The sequence below is a fragment of the Lissotriton helveticus genome, chromosome 2_2 (genome assembly GCF_964261635.1).
Source record: "Lissotriton helveticus chromosome 2_2, aLisHel1.1, whole genome shotgun sequence".
In the NCBI taxonomy this organism is placed as follows: Eukaryota; Metazoa; Chordata; class Amphibia; order Caudata; family Salamandridae; genus Lissotriton; species Lissotriton helveticus.
In genome coordinates, this window is record NC_136060.1 from 402129610 (window position 1) to 402144784 (window position 15175).

Genomic DNA, 15175 nt, shown 5'->3' on the forward strand with positions numbered 1-15175 from the left:
CGCAGACAAGATCCTGGTGGCTTCAGAGACAAATCGAGTGTGGACTTTCCTGAAACAGCAATAACAATTGTTTTATTAAAGATCTCCGTATTTGTCCTGCTGAAAAAGTATTTATAAAGATACAGAACGTACGATTCATTTTGTTTTTTTATATTTACATTTACTGTTTGCTCGAGCTGCGTTTGCGAGTTTTTGTGACTTTTTATAAAAATGTCACAGCTGTAAAGGTGCGAGTGTTGCAGAGCTCTGCTCGGGTTCTCCCAAACTAGCACACAGCAGCACGTCAGACAGGAAGGGCGTCCTTAATAGATGACTGCAGCCGGTCCGGTTTATCATCACAGTAAATGTCAACCTTTCAGATGGGTTTGATGTAAAGCCCCTGTCTGCTCGTGGACACAGGGGCCAGCTGTAACAATTGCAACTGTCAAATAACTTAAAGTTATAGAAAACCTATTGCACAGCCTCTCCTTTATGACACGCAAAAGAAAAAAATATGAAATATCCTTTTTTGAGTGGATATGCACTTTGAGCGGAATAGTTTATTTTACTGGATGGCAGTTCTGAGATCTCGTCGCCATGGGGGTGTAGACTACCTGCGTCACTGCTCCTCACTGCAGTATATGTTTCATTGCTCCTTATTTGTTTTCTTGCTATTAATTACCCCATGTGTTATCTGGCTCCTCATCCTTCATCCATATTGAAGTTTATACTTATATGAAGAGCTAAATTAAACAATCGCTAAGAACTCAGAGTCAAATAGTATTGACAATGCAATCTGATAAACAAAAATTAATTTGCAAAGGTGCCTTTAAACCATGATAAGGTTTTAGGTCCACGTGTGCCTGTGTATCATATCATGATTGGTACCTTTATATGAGCGTTTTTCCTGATTGGCTTCTCAAACTATAGAAATGCAGCAGTCAAAATACACGCGCCTGTTGGCTAAAGAACTATTTTAGTGTGTTGGATTGTTCATTTAAGAAAGCAGTGTTTAAAATTCTTGCTTAGACTTGTTGATGTGATATGACTCTCTTGTCTGCCATTTGCTGTGAGTATGCAAAGGGAAAAAAACCGTTTTGTTTGCATTTGTACCATTTGTGGAAATTTGTCAATGCTTAGAGGGAAACATTAAATGATCATATATGCTAGTAGGGTCAAGAGAGTTTATCACATAGAAACTAGAATATTTTGATCTGAGTTTAATACTTCCTACATACTGTATTTCTCCTTAACTCCTTATTTGTCTATGTCTCTGTTTCTTTGCTTTATTCCTGGTCTCTTCCCTCCATTCGCCTCTCTCTGCAGCTCTGCAGAGAATCATGCACTGGAAGCTTCTGGAGCCAACTATATTTCTCAGTGAAAATTCCCCCTTCTAGTTATGTTGCTAAGTAGGCTATGTACACACTTGTGGTTCCAAATAAAGTGCCCAGATGGTGAGATAAAGTGTATCTGTGGGGACCAAGAGAACATGACACTAGAGAAAGAGGCAAGTGGGTGGAAATGGTATGGGTTTACAGTAAGCGCTTCTTTTTTGCCCCAGAATAATGCCACCTCTTATTTACTTCTCCCCCCTCTTTACCCCCCCATGACGAGTGTCCTTCCAATCAGAATCTGCATGCATATTTCTGCTTAACTGGTTTATCTCAATTGCACGATGCATAGTGTCTAGTGATCCTTCTGACCTAAAGACAATAATACATACAGATCATAAAGGATTACTAGTTGGAAAAATACGTGATTTCATTTTCATGATTGTTAAAGTGACTGAATACTTAAGACAATTCCTGCCATTTAGTTTTGCAAGTCAAGTGTTCTATCCTCACCCTAATGCTAATGATGATGGTAAATGGTTCTAACAGCAATGTTGAGACACATAGGGGCCTATTACGATGTCAGGCGGACTTGCGTCTGCACAACACTGTCTCGGAAACGGGACCAACCGACACCATTTGGCGGTACCGACCGCTTCCTTATGATGCTACCGCACATGGTACGGTCGCATTTCAGCATTCCCCTATGGGAGCATGGGTTACGGCCATAAGCCGGCCGTAGTACATGCTCCCATAGGGAAATGTGATGGGTTGTCAATCCCTGCACCCGTGGCAGGCATCACAGGATGCAGGGATTTACAGGGGAGCACCATAGGTGCCCCTTCGGCCTCTAAGCGGAGGGCACAAAAGAAAGGGGGCCATGCTAGAGGCCTCCAAACACGCTTTCTGACAGGGTTTCCATGTCTGAAAGGCGGCATGGAAACCCTGTCGAAAACCATGCATCCTATTCTGGACGGCGCAAACCGCCATCCATTTGGATTATGGTCCGGTTCTGAGTAGCCAGCCAGAATGACAGAATGGTTTCAATTCTGACCAGCGGAATCAGAATCAGACGGTCGGAATTGAAACCAACGATGTAAGTCATAAGGCATCTGACTTGAAGTTGGTGGCCTTACGATCAACATCGTGATTAGCCCCTAAGTGATTTAAGGTGAAGAGGCATTTTAATACCTCCCTAGCTTCGTAGTTAGAGGGGATTCATGCTTGTCTATTCTAAGCCAGAGGGTTTCTGTCTTAGGGCTTGGTAGCAAGTCAGGCAGTGTAGTATTCCGAATAGTGCAGAATGCACACAGTAAAATCATATGTGAGTCTGGGCAGGGCCTGTGGGCCTCAGCCCCAACTGCCACCCAACACCTACCACTCCACAGGGGAGCATAAAAAAGAGTTCCCACTTGGTTGGCAGTGGTCTTCCCTGATCCTGGATGCGCTCCATGCCTCTCTCTGCCCCCATACTCCAGCAATCTACTGCTCCCATTTACCACCTGTGCAAGGCAGTGGTAAAAAGGAGTGGAATGGGCCTTTTATTGAGAACACAATAGAGGTCTATATGCAGCTCTTGACCAAATAATTCCAAGTAAGAATATTTTTCCCATTACAGCCATATAAGTTGTAATAGCCAGATATTGTTGCGGGGAAACTTATGTTAATTCTGGCCACTAAGTATCCCTGCACCTAAATTAGGCTGACTTCAAATCGGGTCATAACTGTGCAAAGAAAATGTTTTAACCTCATATGATCCTGAAAAAGAATTGCAAAGCTTCCACTGTCAGTGTTTGAACACAGTTGTGTTAAAAAACATCATACAGCAATACATTCTGGTGTCAAAGTAGAGTTTATTGTATGACACAATAAATTAAGAAGAATGCCTATAATGGCACCTCGAGAAGACCATCTACATTGCATGATACTAACACTAGGCGTGTACCTCTGTTACTTGTGTTCACTGTAAAAATAAACTTTAATCCTTGATTGAGAGTCGTCTGATTCAATGACGTCCTTCTTGATTAGGATGATAGAAATGCTTCCCGAGGTCGACTGTGGCTGATTCCTTGATAAAGGAGACTTCAAGATCTATTTTCTTGTTCTCCGTGTGACACAGCGTGTGTGGATGCCCTTGTGTTCTACGTTTGCTTGTTTCCCTCCCTGTTCCCCTGCTGTTTCTTCAAGGAGTGATACCTGTTGACTTGGGGCTTATCGGCTGACACTGAAAAGATGTGGTGGGCACATAACATGTACAACTGATTTCCAGTTATAGACGATTTATGTCTTAGCATGAACGTACTTTATGTCTTCTGTGGCTATGCAATCATTCTGTTTGGAAGCAATAAAGATTGCTGAAACTTAAGCAACGAGACGGAGGTGGGAATTAATTATTTTAAATGATAGAAAACAAGATCTTCACCATCATGAAAGATTTCACATTATTAACGGCCACCTCCAACATCATCCCCCCCTCTCAGGACCTAAGAAACAAGCTCTCAGAATTCTTTCAAAGCAAGATCAACTCCATATATAGCAACTTTGACCCTCAAATGAACCCAGCAGACCAGCCTACATGACTCACTGTTTCAACCATGACCACAAAGCCCACCATCACCTCAGATGAAACCGCCATCACCATACTGTCCATCCACTCCAGGGTCCCATCAGACCCATGTCCCCATCACCAAAAGATGCAGACAATGCTCAACTCACACTTTCCCTTTTGAACAAGTCTACCAACATATGGAACATGTTCATCGCCTGCATGACTGAAGTCGTCATCTGGATGTATACTAACTGTCTCCAACTCAAAACAGATAAGACAGAAGTTGTGATCTTTGAGAAAAACATATCACAGAGGAACTCCACCTCTTGGCTAGTGGAACTGGGACCCAAGAACCTCAGAAGTTATCAACAGCAGTCTCAACATGACCACTGTAGTCAATGGTGTTACAGCTTTATGCTTTCACACCCTGAAGACGATGATGTCAAATGGCTCACTGACACAGATGCCCTTGTCACTTACAAGCTAGACTACGGGAACACCCTCTATGTCAGGATCAGCAAACAACTCAGCAGAAGACTGCAAACCATTCAGAACTCAGTAGCTCAGTTCACTCTCAACTTTCCGCACAGTAAATACATCACTTCACACCTCAAGAAGCTCCACTGGCTCCCTAAACACAAGCATATACAGTTCACGCTCCTCGCTCATACCTTCAAAGCAAGAACTATACATCTCTGGACCAGTCTACCTCAGTAGCCACATCTCCTTTTACAAACCAGCCAGACACCTCCACTCAGCAAGATTTCTACTTACACAAGTCTCTTGCATATGCAAAGCCAGATCCGGCGGTCAGACCTTCTCCTACATCTTTACTAGAGCATCAAATTGCCTATTGCTACACATCAGAGCCTCTTCCTCCCTCCTTGAGCTCCGCACTTTCACCTTCATCTATAAAGGCTCCGAATATCTTGCCAACCCCTTGTCTTCTTTCCACCCCTTCTGTACATGCACCCACTCTCCTTCCACAAACTTGTTCATGAAACCTGCCGACCTTTCCAATAAGTGTCCTTTTCCACATCCTGGGAAATCAACCCTCTAGATTTTCTTCCTCATATAGCTTCAAAAGGTACTTTTCCTGTGGTACTGTATGGTGTAGTGCGATATGCCCATACCAATTTCTTCACCGGACTACTCCAGTGGTTGCCTTGATTCAACGCCAATTGTAAGCCCTCCTTAAAACTCCTATTCCATCTCTCAATGAGACAAATGCTCTGGGGGTAATATACCAATGATCTCCTAGGCTCCACCCCATTGATTTTTAAAACATCCTTCATCTCATGGGACACAAACTGTACACCATTGTCAGTCACAACATACTCAAGTATTCCCTCCCTTTCCCATAGTTCCTAAAACATGTGATGACATCTTAGTCACACAATTAGTAAATTTAACTCTGGCCATCTTGAAAAATTATCAATGGCTGCCATGGCAAATATGAGATAAGTGCCTGAAATCCTGTAGGTACTAGAAATATGTAGACCCATTTTTTTCCATGGTGCATCCATTTTGTCACTCCAAACGGCAGATGCTCCACACTTTTTTGTGATTTGTTATGCATTCTTGTATTGTTCTTTCTTTATCCGTGTCCAATCCTGGACACCAATACTAGATCCTCACTGTATGCTTGGCTGCACTCATTCATGTTATCTCTCAACACTTCCAGTACAACCAAAGGTTTATCTCTTAATATTACCTCACCTACTACAGATAGCTCTGCACTCAGGTTCCTGAAAGATTCTGTCCAATCAGAAGCCTACCCCTCTGCTGGCCAACCCCTTGTCATATATCCCTTGACCCCTTGCAATGTACCATCATCCTTTGATGCTTGGAGCCACTCCTCATGTCATATTGGACCCTCATGATGTTCACAATTGTTCGTCATGAGCCACTCTTCTTTCCCCTCACCAACCTCATCTGGACTACTTACTGGTAAACTTAGTGGGCAATCTGCAGCCACATTTTTCTTGCCTGTACCATATTCTATCTTAAAGGTAAATTCCAACAATTACAGGTACCATTATTAGTGAAAACAGCAACCAGGGGGCGATGATTAGTGTGAATCACAAAGTCCATTCCCCAAACAAATTTCCAAAAGTGATTCACATCCCAACCACATGCCAATCCTTCTCTCTTGATTGTGGAATATAAAAACTCTGCCGCTCCAAAGGTAGCGAAGCATATGCAATGGTTACCTCATTGCCATTCATGCACTACATTAAGACCACCCCCAACCTCACACTGCTAGCATCAGTGCAAATTTTACTCTGGTCACATGTGTCAGAAGGTTTTAAAGCCGGGGTCAATTCTAGACTGTTCTTCAATTGTACAAACTCATTCACACATTCCTCGTTTGATTCAAACTTGACATTCTTCACCCTTAACTTCCTCATGCATTTAGTTTTATTTACAAACACTGGGACAAACCTGAATAGTATTCCGCCAGCCCTAAGAAGTAACATAGCTGGTCTTTATTATGTGGTGATAGGACATATTCTACAGCCTTCACTAACTTCAACTCATCCAGCCAGTGATCTAAGTACTCAATCCCTTTCTCTCCAATTAACGTAAGACTTTGTTATGCTCTTCGACACACTCTCCACACACCAAAATATCACCTTAGAAATATGTTACACTGTTTTCCTAGGTGGTGCATGGCCCTTTGGAACACTGCCTCAGCTGATGCCAGCCCAAATAGCAAGAGTTTGAATCAATCAGTGCCTCCTGATGATACACTGACGACAAATCCAATGTAGAGAAAAACCTAGCCTTTTGATTGTGACAGTATATCATCTATGTTGAGTCAGCGTGACGATCCACCTAAATGACTTAGTTGAGATCACAAAGATCCACACACAGGTGCAAGTCTCTGTTGCTCTGTTTCACCAAGACATTCGGAACCAACCACTGGGAAGCTTCGATCTCCTCAATAACGTCTTCCTCACATAATTATTTTTTGTTCCCTCTGCAAGGGCTTCCTCAACACCAGCAGTATTCAGTGTATTCACCCTTGGACAAGCCCTTTCCTTTACAATAATGTTGTGCACAAGCCCTTTTAGCAAACCCAACTCTTTTTTGTAGATTCTTGGAAATTCCACCTCTTGTTGACATTCGCGTTCACATTCACCTGAGCTCCTAGATCCTGATCAGGGTGGTTAGGATCTAACTTCATTAATAGATCTCTCTGTTGTGGCCAACCCAAAAGACATGAACCGTCATTGGCAATATATACTTTGGAATCCATTTTGACACCTTGAAATTCCAGAGAGCCTATAAGTTTGTTCTCATAAACCATCGACTTAATGTCCCCAGACTCTATTCAGATGCATGGAGGGAAACTAGGAAATTAAAGAATGGGACCTAAATTAGGAAGATTGAGTGAACTCAATGATTAGATTGGGGGCAAATTTTCCTCCTAATCACTTGGTACCCCCAAGTTCCTGTTATGTTGTTATAGGCTTTACCTTAGCGCAGTGTGGCAGTGCTCCTGATGTTTCCTTTGGATCAAAGTTGTGCTTAGAGGAGGTCACAGACTAGTGGCAGCACTCATTCTGTTAGCGACCTTTATCTTGAGGAAAAAATGGTAGTAGGTTAAAGTCATATTTCTTATGTAGAACATTCTATTGTAAAGATGAATGTCTTGCCATCTGGGGTGACTCTCAGCCTAATCCTGCACCATGAGGATACCTCAATACATAATGTCTATAGATCATTCCAGACCTCCTTAACTCTCATCTCAAGGTGAAGCTCTAGAAAATAGCAACTTATCATATAGCAACAGTTGAGAACTAAAACCCCCATTCCAGATTTAGGTGCAATAATTGATGTTTGTCTTTTTTAATTGGAGAGAAGTGTTTTGTATTCATTATTTGAATACATTTTTGATTTTTTTATCATCTATCATTTAGCTAGGCCATAGAGGTGGGTCTATCTACACTGGATAGCAAGATCTTGGTTGAAATGAGGGCTATGTACAGGAAGAGGAGGATGATATTAAGCCAAAGAGCCAAGAAGGAGGATTTTGAGAACAACCTCAAGGCCGGAAAGAGGCCTATCAATAACAGATCACCTCTGAGGAAAGTGGGGAAGTTGAAGCAACACCAGTACAGAGACATGCCCTGGCTCATGCAGTATCTTTGCCTTATTTCCAAAGAACTGGGAGCTGTGCATTTTCTCATAGTTTGATCCACGAAAATAAAATAGCAGATGCCTACCCTTGCTCTGGAGGAGTAGAAAACTGCTCTAGCTGCAGAGTACAAAAGACGCTTCCCCACTTTTTGCCCCTACATTTTCACTCTTGGCTTCTGGTATAATTGCTCCGTAGAACACAGGGCCCTGCTGACTAGGCCTTAGTGTATGTTTAATTGACTTATACCCAATTGGCATAAGTCTGTTTACTTCTAAGTCCCTAGTATATTGTACAAGAGGTACCCAAGGTTGGTAAGTTAAGTGTCAGTTTTGGACTGAAGCACTGGTTGTGTGAACACAAGTGCGACTAAGTAAAACATGACTCACAGAGTGCTAGTGTGGATCAGTAGAGCGATTTTTAAACTGCTACCTCAACACTGTCATTTAAACTAATAGCAAAGCTGAAACCTTCAAATTAAATATATAACGTCACCCCTAATGTAGGCCTCACAAACCCTAAGGCAGGCTGTAGTAAATAAAAAATAAGGACATATGTTTTCATCTGTCCTGACAGTCAAAACCCTGAATTGTCGTTTTTACTATAGAAAGGGTAGTAGCCCTATTGGTGAGTATAGAGTTACATGCTGACAACTCAGCAGTGCTAACTTCTATATGGGACTACTAAAGATGGTACTTCAAGATATCAAAAGAATCAGTGCATCAAACCCAACTTGCTGCTCAAGTTGAATTTGTGAATTTAACGTCACTAGTATACGAAGTGCAACTTGAGAAAGTTGCCACTTAGTTGTCCAAAGTTGTCTAATAGTCATTTTCAGTTACACACAGGCGCTGTCCTCAAGAAAACCTTTTGCCTTCCTCAACAGAGTAGGAGACACAAAGGGCCTGCAGCAGGAAGAGGTGTTTTCTCTGCCTGGCAAGATTGCCAGAGTGAGTGTGAGCCCAAAAGGCAAGCTTCAAAGAGTAACCTCCTTTGAAGGTAAAATGGTAGTCACACTTAGGAGGAGTTGCTCTTTTGTGTTTGCAGACAGTCTGGTATCTTATCCAGGAAAGAAAAGGCTATTGCCAAACCATTTTTTAGAGACCATGTAGCCCCCAGGTAATCCCACCTATGGGTTGCGCTAGGGAGCTCCACACACTAAGAGAAGGGTTCTGCCATGTTGGTAGTGGGTAAAAAGGTTCATTACGGCTAACTAAATGCCACACTTAGCAGGAAGATGTAATCAGGTGGGAGGGACCTGGTCCCACATCCCCCTAGGGGTGTAGTGGGCATAAAAGTTGCATCCAGTCCTCAGATCATGTCTCTATTGGAGAGAGGACCAAAGAAAGACTGCCCTGCAGTTCCATGGAACCAGCTAAGAGAGGCTGCACCAAAGGTTGGACTGCACCTGTTTCATCTTGGGCTAACAAAGAAAGGACTCTGCTTGTGGTGAGAGAAGAGAAGAGAAGAGAAGAGGAGAGAAGAGAAGAGAAGAGAAGAGAAGAGAAGAGAAGAGAAGAGAAGAGAAGAGAAGAGAAGAGAAGAGAAGAGAAGAGATGCGGCTGAGTCAGTTGGCTGACTCCCTGTTACAGCCACAGGGCCATAAAAGCAGAGAAGCCTATTTTTTACAGTACAGCACCAAGAAGCCTGAACACTGATGGACGTCGAGGTGCTGCCTGGGACTCCCGAACCTCAAAACTTCCACCCGGCTGCTGGACCCAGGAGACTCGTCAGAGTGTAGTTTGATCACCCAGCACAGAAGTGACTGCAGGTTAAAGAGAACCACTTGTTTCACTGTAACCAGAAACCAGTAGGCCAGTGGTAACTCCAGTAGACCAGTCGCAACTAGTTTTTTCTGGACTTCACCCCGACTTCTTTGGACATCGACCCTTGAGGCCATAGTCATCCCTCCGTGTTTTTGGACTGACGGGTGGCTGCAGAAAGACCCCCGACACAGAATCCAAGGCTCACCCTCCTTGAGCATCTTCAGTATCCTACATTCCTTGCATCAGGACCACTCCATTGACTTCTATGGCGGCTCACCCATAGACCCTGGAACTGGCCTGGAGACTCCTTTAACTGCAAGGTAACTGTTCAACTGGACCTTTTTGGTCCCTGTGACGTGAGTGCCCTCATAGACATTTTCAAGTTACCAGTTGTGGCTAACCCTAAACCACAAGTTGTAGTAGATTTCAATAATTAATGTTTCTTTAAAGATTCATATCTCTGAAAACTTCAAGCAAATTTTTGTCATTGAGGTGTCAAGTTAGATTAATACAGCCCTATTTTTATAAATTGGTGTTGTATTGTTTTGCATTCTGTTCTTATTCAAATGTTTTGGTATTTCTTAATGCTTTATACTTGTACCATTGATAAAGCAAGACCCTCTCAATTACAGCTACTCAACCCTGAGCTAAGGTTTTACAAACTAACCTGATACAGAATTGTGCCTTTATTCCACATTGGGGTTGCACAACCACACCGTGTAATTAGGCCTGGGCTTAGTTCTCTGAGTTTTGCTACGTGGAACTCCGCGAAGTTACAAATAAACTCCGCGAAGTTCCACGAGTGGCGGAGTGCAGTGCGAACTGCAGTTTGTGCTGGTATTTCTGCCGCTTGGGTAGAAATTCTACCCGAGCGGTAGCTCGCGCTTGGGAACTTACTGTTTGCGATCGCGAACTTACCATTTGCGATCGGGAGTGGTGAAAAAACTCTGCTGCACATCGCGAAGCAAAGTTTTCTGCAATCCGCGAGCTCCATGGAGTGCAAAAAACTCCACAAACTCCGCGAACGGAGTGAAGTTCACCACCCAGGCCTACAAATAATAAAGCACTTTGTTCACAGGAATCATATGAAGGAGTGCTATGCTGCTTAAGAGACTGCCTTACAAATGCATAAAGTAGATAAGGAGGAATTGGGGAAGCCTCATGGAGTTCAATATCTGTCCTAGGGAGAAATGTCATCCAGAACTTAGAGTAGTCAGAAAGGGAACTGTAACTTCTGTGAAGGCAGCCCTCAGTTTGGTCTCACTCCTCAAAACAATCATAGAATAGTATGTACACTCAAAAGAAAGCATATCATGATAGGATGTTGTGGATGCTCATTAAAGTGAACAGATGGCTTTTTGGAAGGGGCAACAGAGATTTCTATAATGGGCTTAATAACTTGTTTATGAGACAGGATACTTTAAGTCACTATTTTACAGAGTTTCACCAGTACCTTGTAGATCTCAGTGAGCTTGGTAAAGAGGCTGAGTTCTGTTGTAGCACCTGGGAGTCTACAAGAATGATGGTTTAAAATCCCAGCAACAGATGAAAGGGGGAAGACATGATCAAAAGGATCCGAAACCAACTACAAGGGGAGGGCATGGGGAGTCAGAATCAACTCCTAGGCAGAAGGGGGTGGATTCAAGGGAAAGAAGTCTCTGGGCCATTCCAGTTGTCTAGTGAATTCCCAGCCTGTGCCCCACACAGTAGACAGTCCACAGGGATTACTAGTGTAGAGTTTGAGATGGGGACAGAGGGTAGGCAGTAGTTTCTACAGATGATGGGGAAGTTGAACCCATACCTTACATATCAACCAGCACTAAAATGTACAAGCTGTGGCTGTACGTCAATGGGAAGAGGGTATGACTCTGGGGGACAAAGGAATCAACATAACTACTGTTAAATGTCAAATGTTGCAACCAGATGCTGTAAGTGGTGAATTTAGGGGATCACTGAAAGAATATCGACTACCACAATATCGAGTACCCAAAATATCGAGGTGAAAATATCTACTACAAAAATATCGAGTTTGTATGTACAAACAGGTAAGTACAAAAATATCGACTACAAAATATCGTTTACGAAAATATCGTTGTAAAAAATATCGACTTTACTAAAAACAATGTTTAATTCATTAATATAAAAAATTAATTACTAAAATATAATTAACAATACTTAAAATAACTTTTAATAATTAAATATTTAATGAAAGTAAAAAAATATATATATTTTTAATCATATTTCTTAAAACATATATATATAGTAACAACATTTAATTAAATAATAGGCAATATTGTATATGTACCCCAAAAACCCAAAACTGACCCTGAACCCTAAAAATACCCCTTTACCCAAAAACTAAAAACTGACCCTGAACCCTAAAAATAACCCTTTACCCAAAAACTGAAAACTGACCCTGAACCCTAAAAATACCCCTTTACCCAAAAACTGAAAACTGACCCTGAACCCTAAAAATACCCCTTGACCCAAAAACTGAAAACTGACCCTGAACCCTAAAAATACCCCTTGACCCAAAAACTGAAAACTGACCCTGAACCCTAAAAATACCCCTTTACCCAAAAACTAAAAACTGACCCTGAACCCTAAAAATACCCCTTTACCCAAAAACTGAAAACTGACCCTGAACCCTAAAAATACCCCTTTACCCAAAAACTGAAAACTGACCCTGAACCCTAAAAATACCCCTTTACCCAAAAACTAAAAACTGACCCTGAACCCTAAAAATACCCCTTTACCCAAAAACTGAAAACTGACCCTGAACCCTAAAAATACCCCTTTACCCAAAAACTGAAAACTGACCCTGAACCCTAAAAATACCCCTTTACCCAAAAACTAAAAACTGACCCTGAACCCTAAAAATACCCCTTTCATTTAACATAATTAGCAATTAATCAATTAAATAAAATTAATTACCAATTACATTTTAATTAATTAACAAACATTTTTTAATTAACAATTAATTAAATATTACTACCAATTATTAAATTAACATATTTAATAAATTATAATTAAATTACTTCCCACCCTATTCCCCTATAAACCCACAACCCGCTAGAGAAAATACATTATTTTAATTGACATAATTAGCAATTAATCAATTAAATAAAATTAATTACCAATTAAATTTTAAATAATTAACATATATTATTTAATTACCAATTAATTAATTATTACTACCAATTAATAAATGTACATATTTAATTAATTATAATAAATTACTTCCCACCCTATTCCCCTATAAACCCACAACCCGCTAGAGAAAATAAATTATTTTAATTGACATAATTAGCAATTAATCAATTAAATAAAATTAATTACCAATTAAATTTTAAATAATTAACATATATTATTTAATTACCAATTAATTAATTATTACTACCAATTAATAAATTTACATATTTAATTAATTATAATTAAATTACTTCCCACCCTATTCCCCTATAAACCCACAACCCGCTACAGAATTAAATTACACAATAATTAAAAAAATAATTAATTAAAAAAAAAATAAAAAAAATTGACACTTTTCACACATATTATAACATAAACACACTATAAATAATTAAATATTATTTAAAAAACTATATTTTTTACTATCTAGATTATATACTTGGATATTTTCACTGTCTATATTATTTACAGTCGATATTACTTCACTTACCTTAAAAACGATATTTTGGCTGTCGATATTCTGTCTAGTCGATATTTTCTCCAAACGATATTTAAAACTCGATATTCTGTCCAGACGATATTTTGGAGTCGATATTATGTCTGTGCACCGAATTTAGGCAAACAAGTCATATCCCATACTGGTGCAATGGTTTCCATGTGGAGGGGAGTGGTCACTAGTCTTTGAAAGCACCAGCAAACTTTACATGTATACTGTCTAGTAGGGGAATATTTGCAGCATACTGCCTGTTAGGAAATTGATATATAAATGCACGCTGAAGTGTTAGGACTGCAAAATGGAGTGCTTCTGACCAGAAGGGCCAGAGCACCCGATCAGAGGAGTTGGGGGAACCGGCTCATGAAAGAGGAAACCAAGGATCACACAGAAAAGAGTAAATGCAATTGTAAAGAGAAATCTGCACCAGTAATCTCCATGATCCAGAAGGAGTATAATCCTGAGGGAGAGGAAGGAGGAACCAGGAGCGACACAGGAAGAGGAGTCTGTCTTGAGAGACCTTCAGTGCTAGCGAATTTGCAAGCTGCAAAATAATCCTCTCAGGACTATATTTTCAAGGGCAGAAGGAGAGCCCCACATTATAAGCCTTTTGTCAACAGCCTGCTGTGCCAAGTAATGAGGATAGCAGTGGGGATTATTTGATCTACTGGGAGGATGGTTCCTCTATAGTGACCTTAAGGTTCTTGGACATGGGTCAGTCATATTGCAGGTATTGTCCTAGTGCTAGAGGGCCTTCCTACTGGACCTTTCCCATGGTATTCCTTTGGCTGGACAACTAAGTCAAACCAAGAAAGGTTGGTCAACTATTTTTACTGGCTCTAGATGAAACAGAAGGTAGATGAGTTCTGCTACTGCTTGACATGCCAAGTCAGTGGCAAATCAGGCAGAAAGTGTGAAAGTTGTGAACTTTTCTGTGGTAGGGATACGCTTTGAGCGGGTCAGTGTGGAGATTGATGAGCTGCTCATGGCAAAGTTCATGTGGTTGTACATGAAGTTGTAGTCCATGTGGGATGAGTATGGGAGAACCTATAATGTTTCCATGCCTTATCACTCTCAGGCTAGTGCCATTGTTGAGCGATTCAGCAAGACCCTGAAAGGCTAAAGGCAGCACTTCAAAAATATTGGGATGTCATATTTCATGTTTGTTGTTTTTGTTAAAACCTAAATTAAGTTTGTGTCATGCATATACTCCTATGCATTATACTATTAATGTTTAAGTATGTGATTAAGAACATATCTATGTTTTAGAATCAGATAGTTTTGTCTTTTCACAATGGTTTGAAGCTTCCAGTAGGTTTGCATGTACTTGCTAAATTCAATGGTTCAGGTAGGTCTGGAAGCCATGTAATTCAAAATTGTACATTTGCACATTTCCATGAATCACATCCTTCTTTCTAAACCTGGCAACTGTAAGCAGAATTTAAGGAGAATAATGAGCCAAGTATTGTATTTATAAATGATATCTTCTCCTCAAATACAATCTGTATTTCCTTTTAAAGAAGATCCTGCGACCTGCTTCAAGTGACCTTTTCTAGCAAGGGTCATGCCATGGTCTGGTGAATTGACAAGTGCGTTTGATACATTGCTGCTTGATATTTTGCATTAGACCCTAGTTGCACTTTAGGGTTTCTGACGTGCAGTATTTTATTTTTACCAGGTCGTGCATTTGCCAGGAAACACCTCAACAAAAAGGAAGCAGGA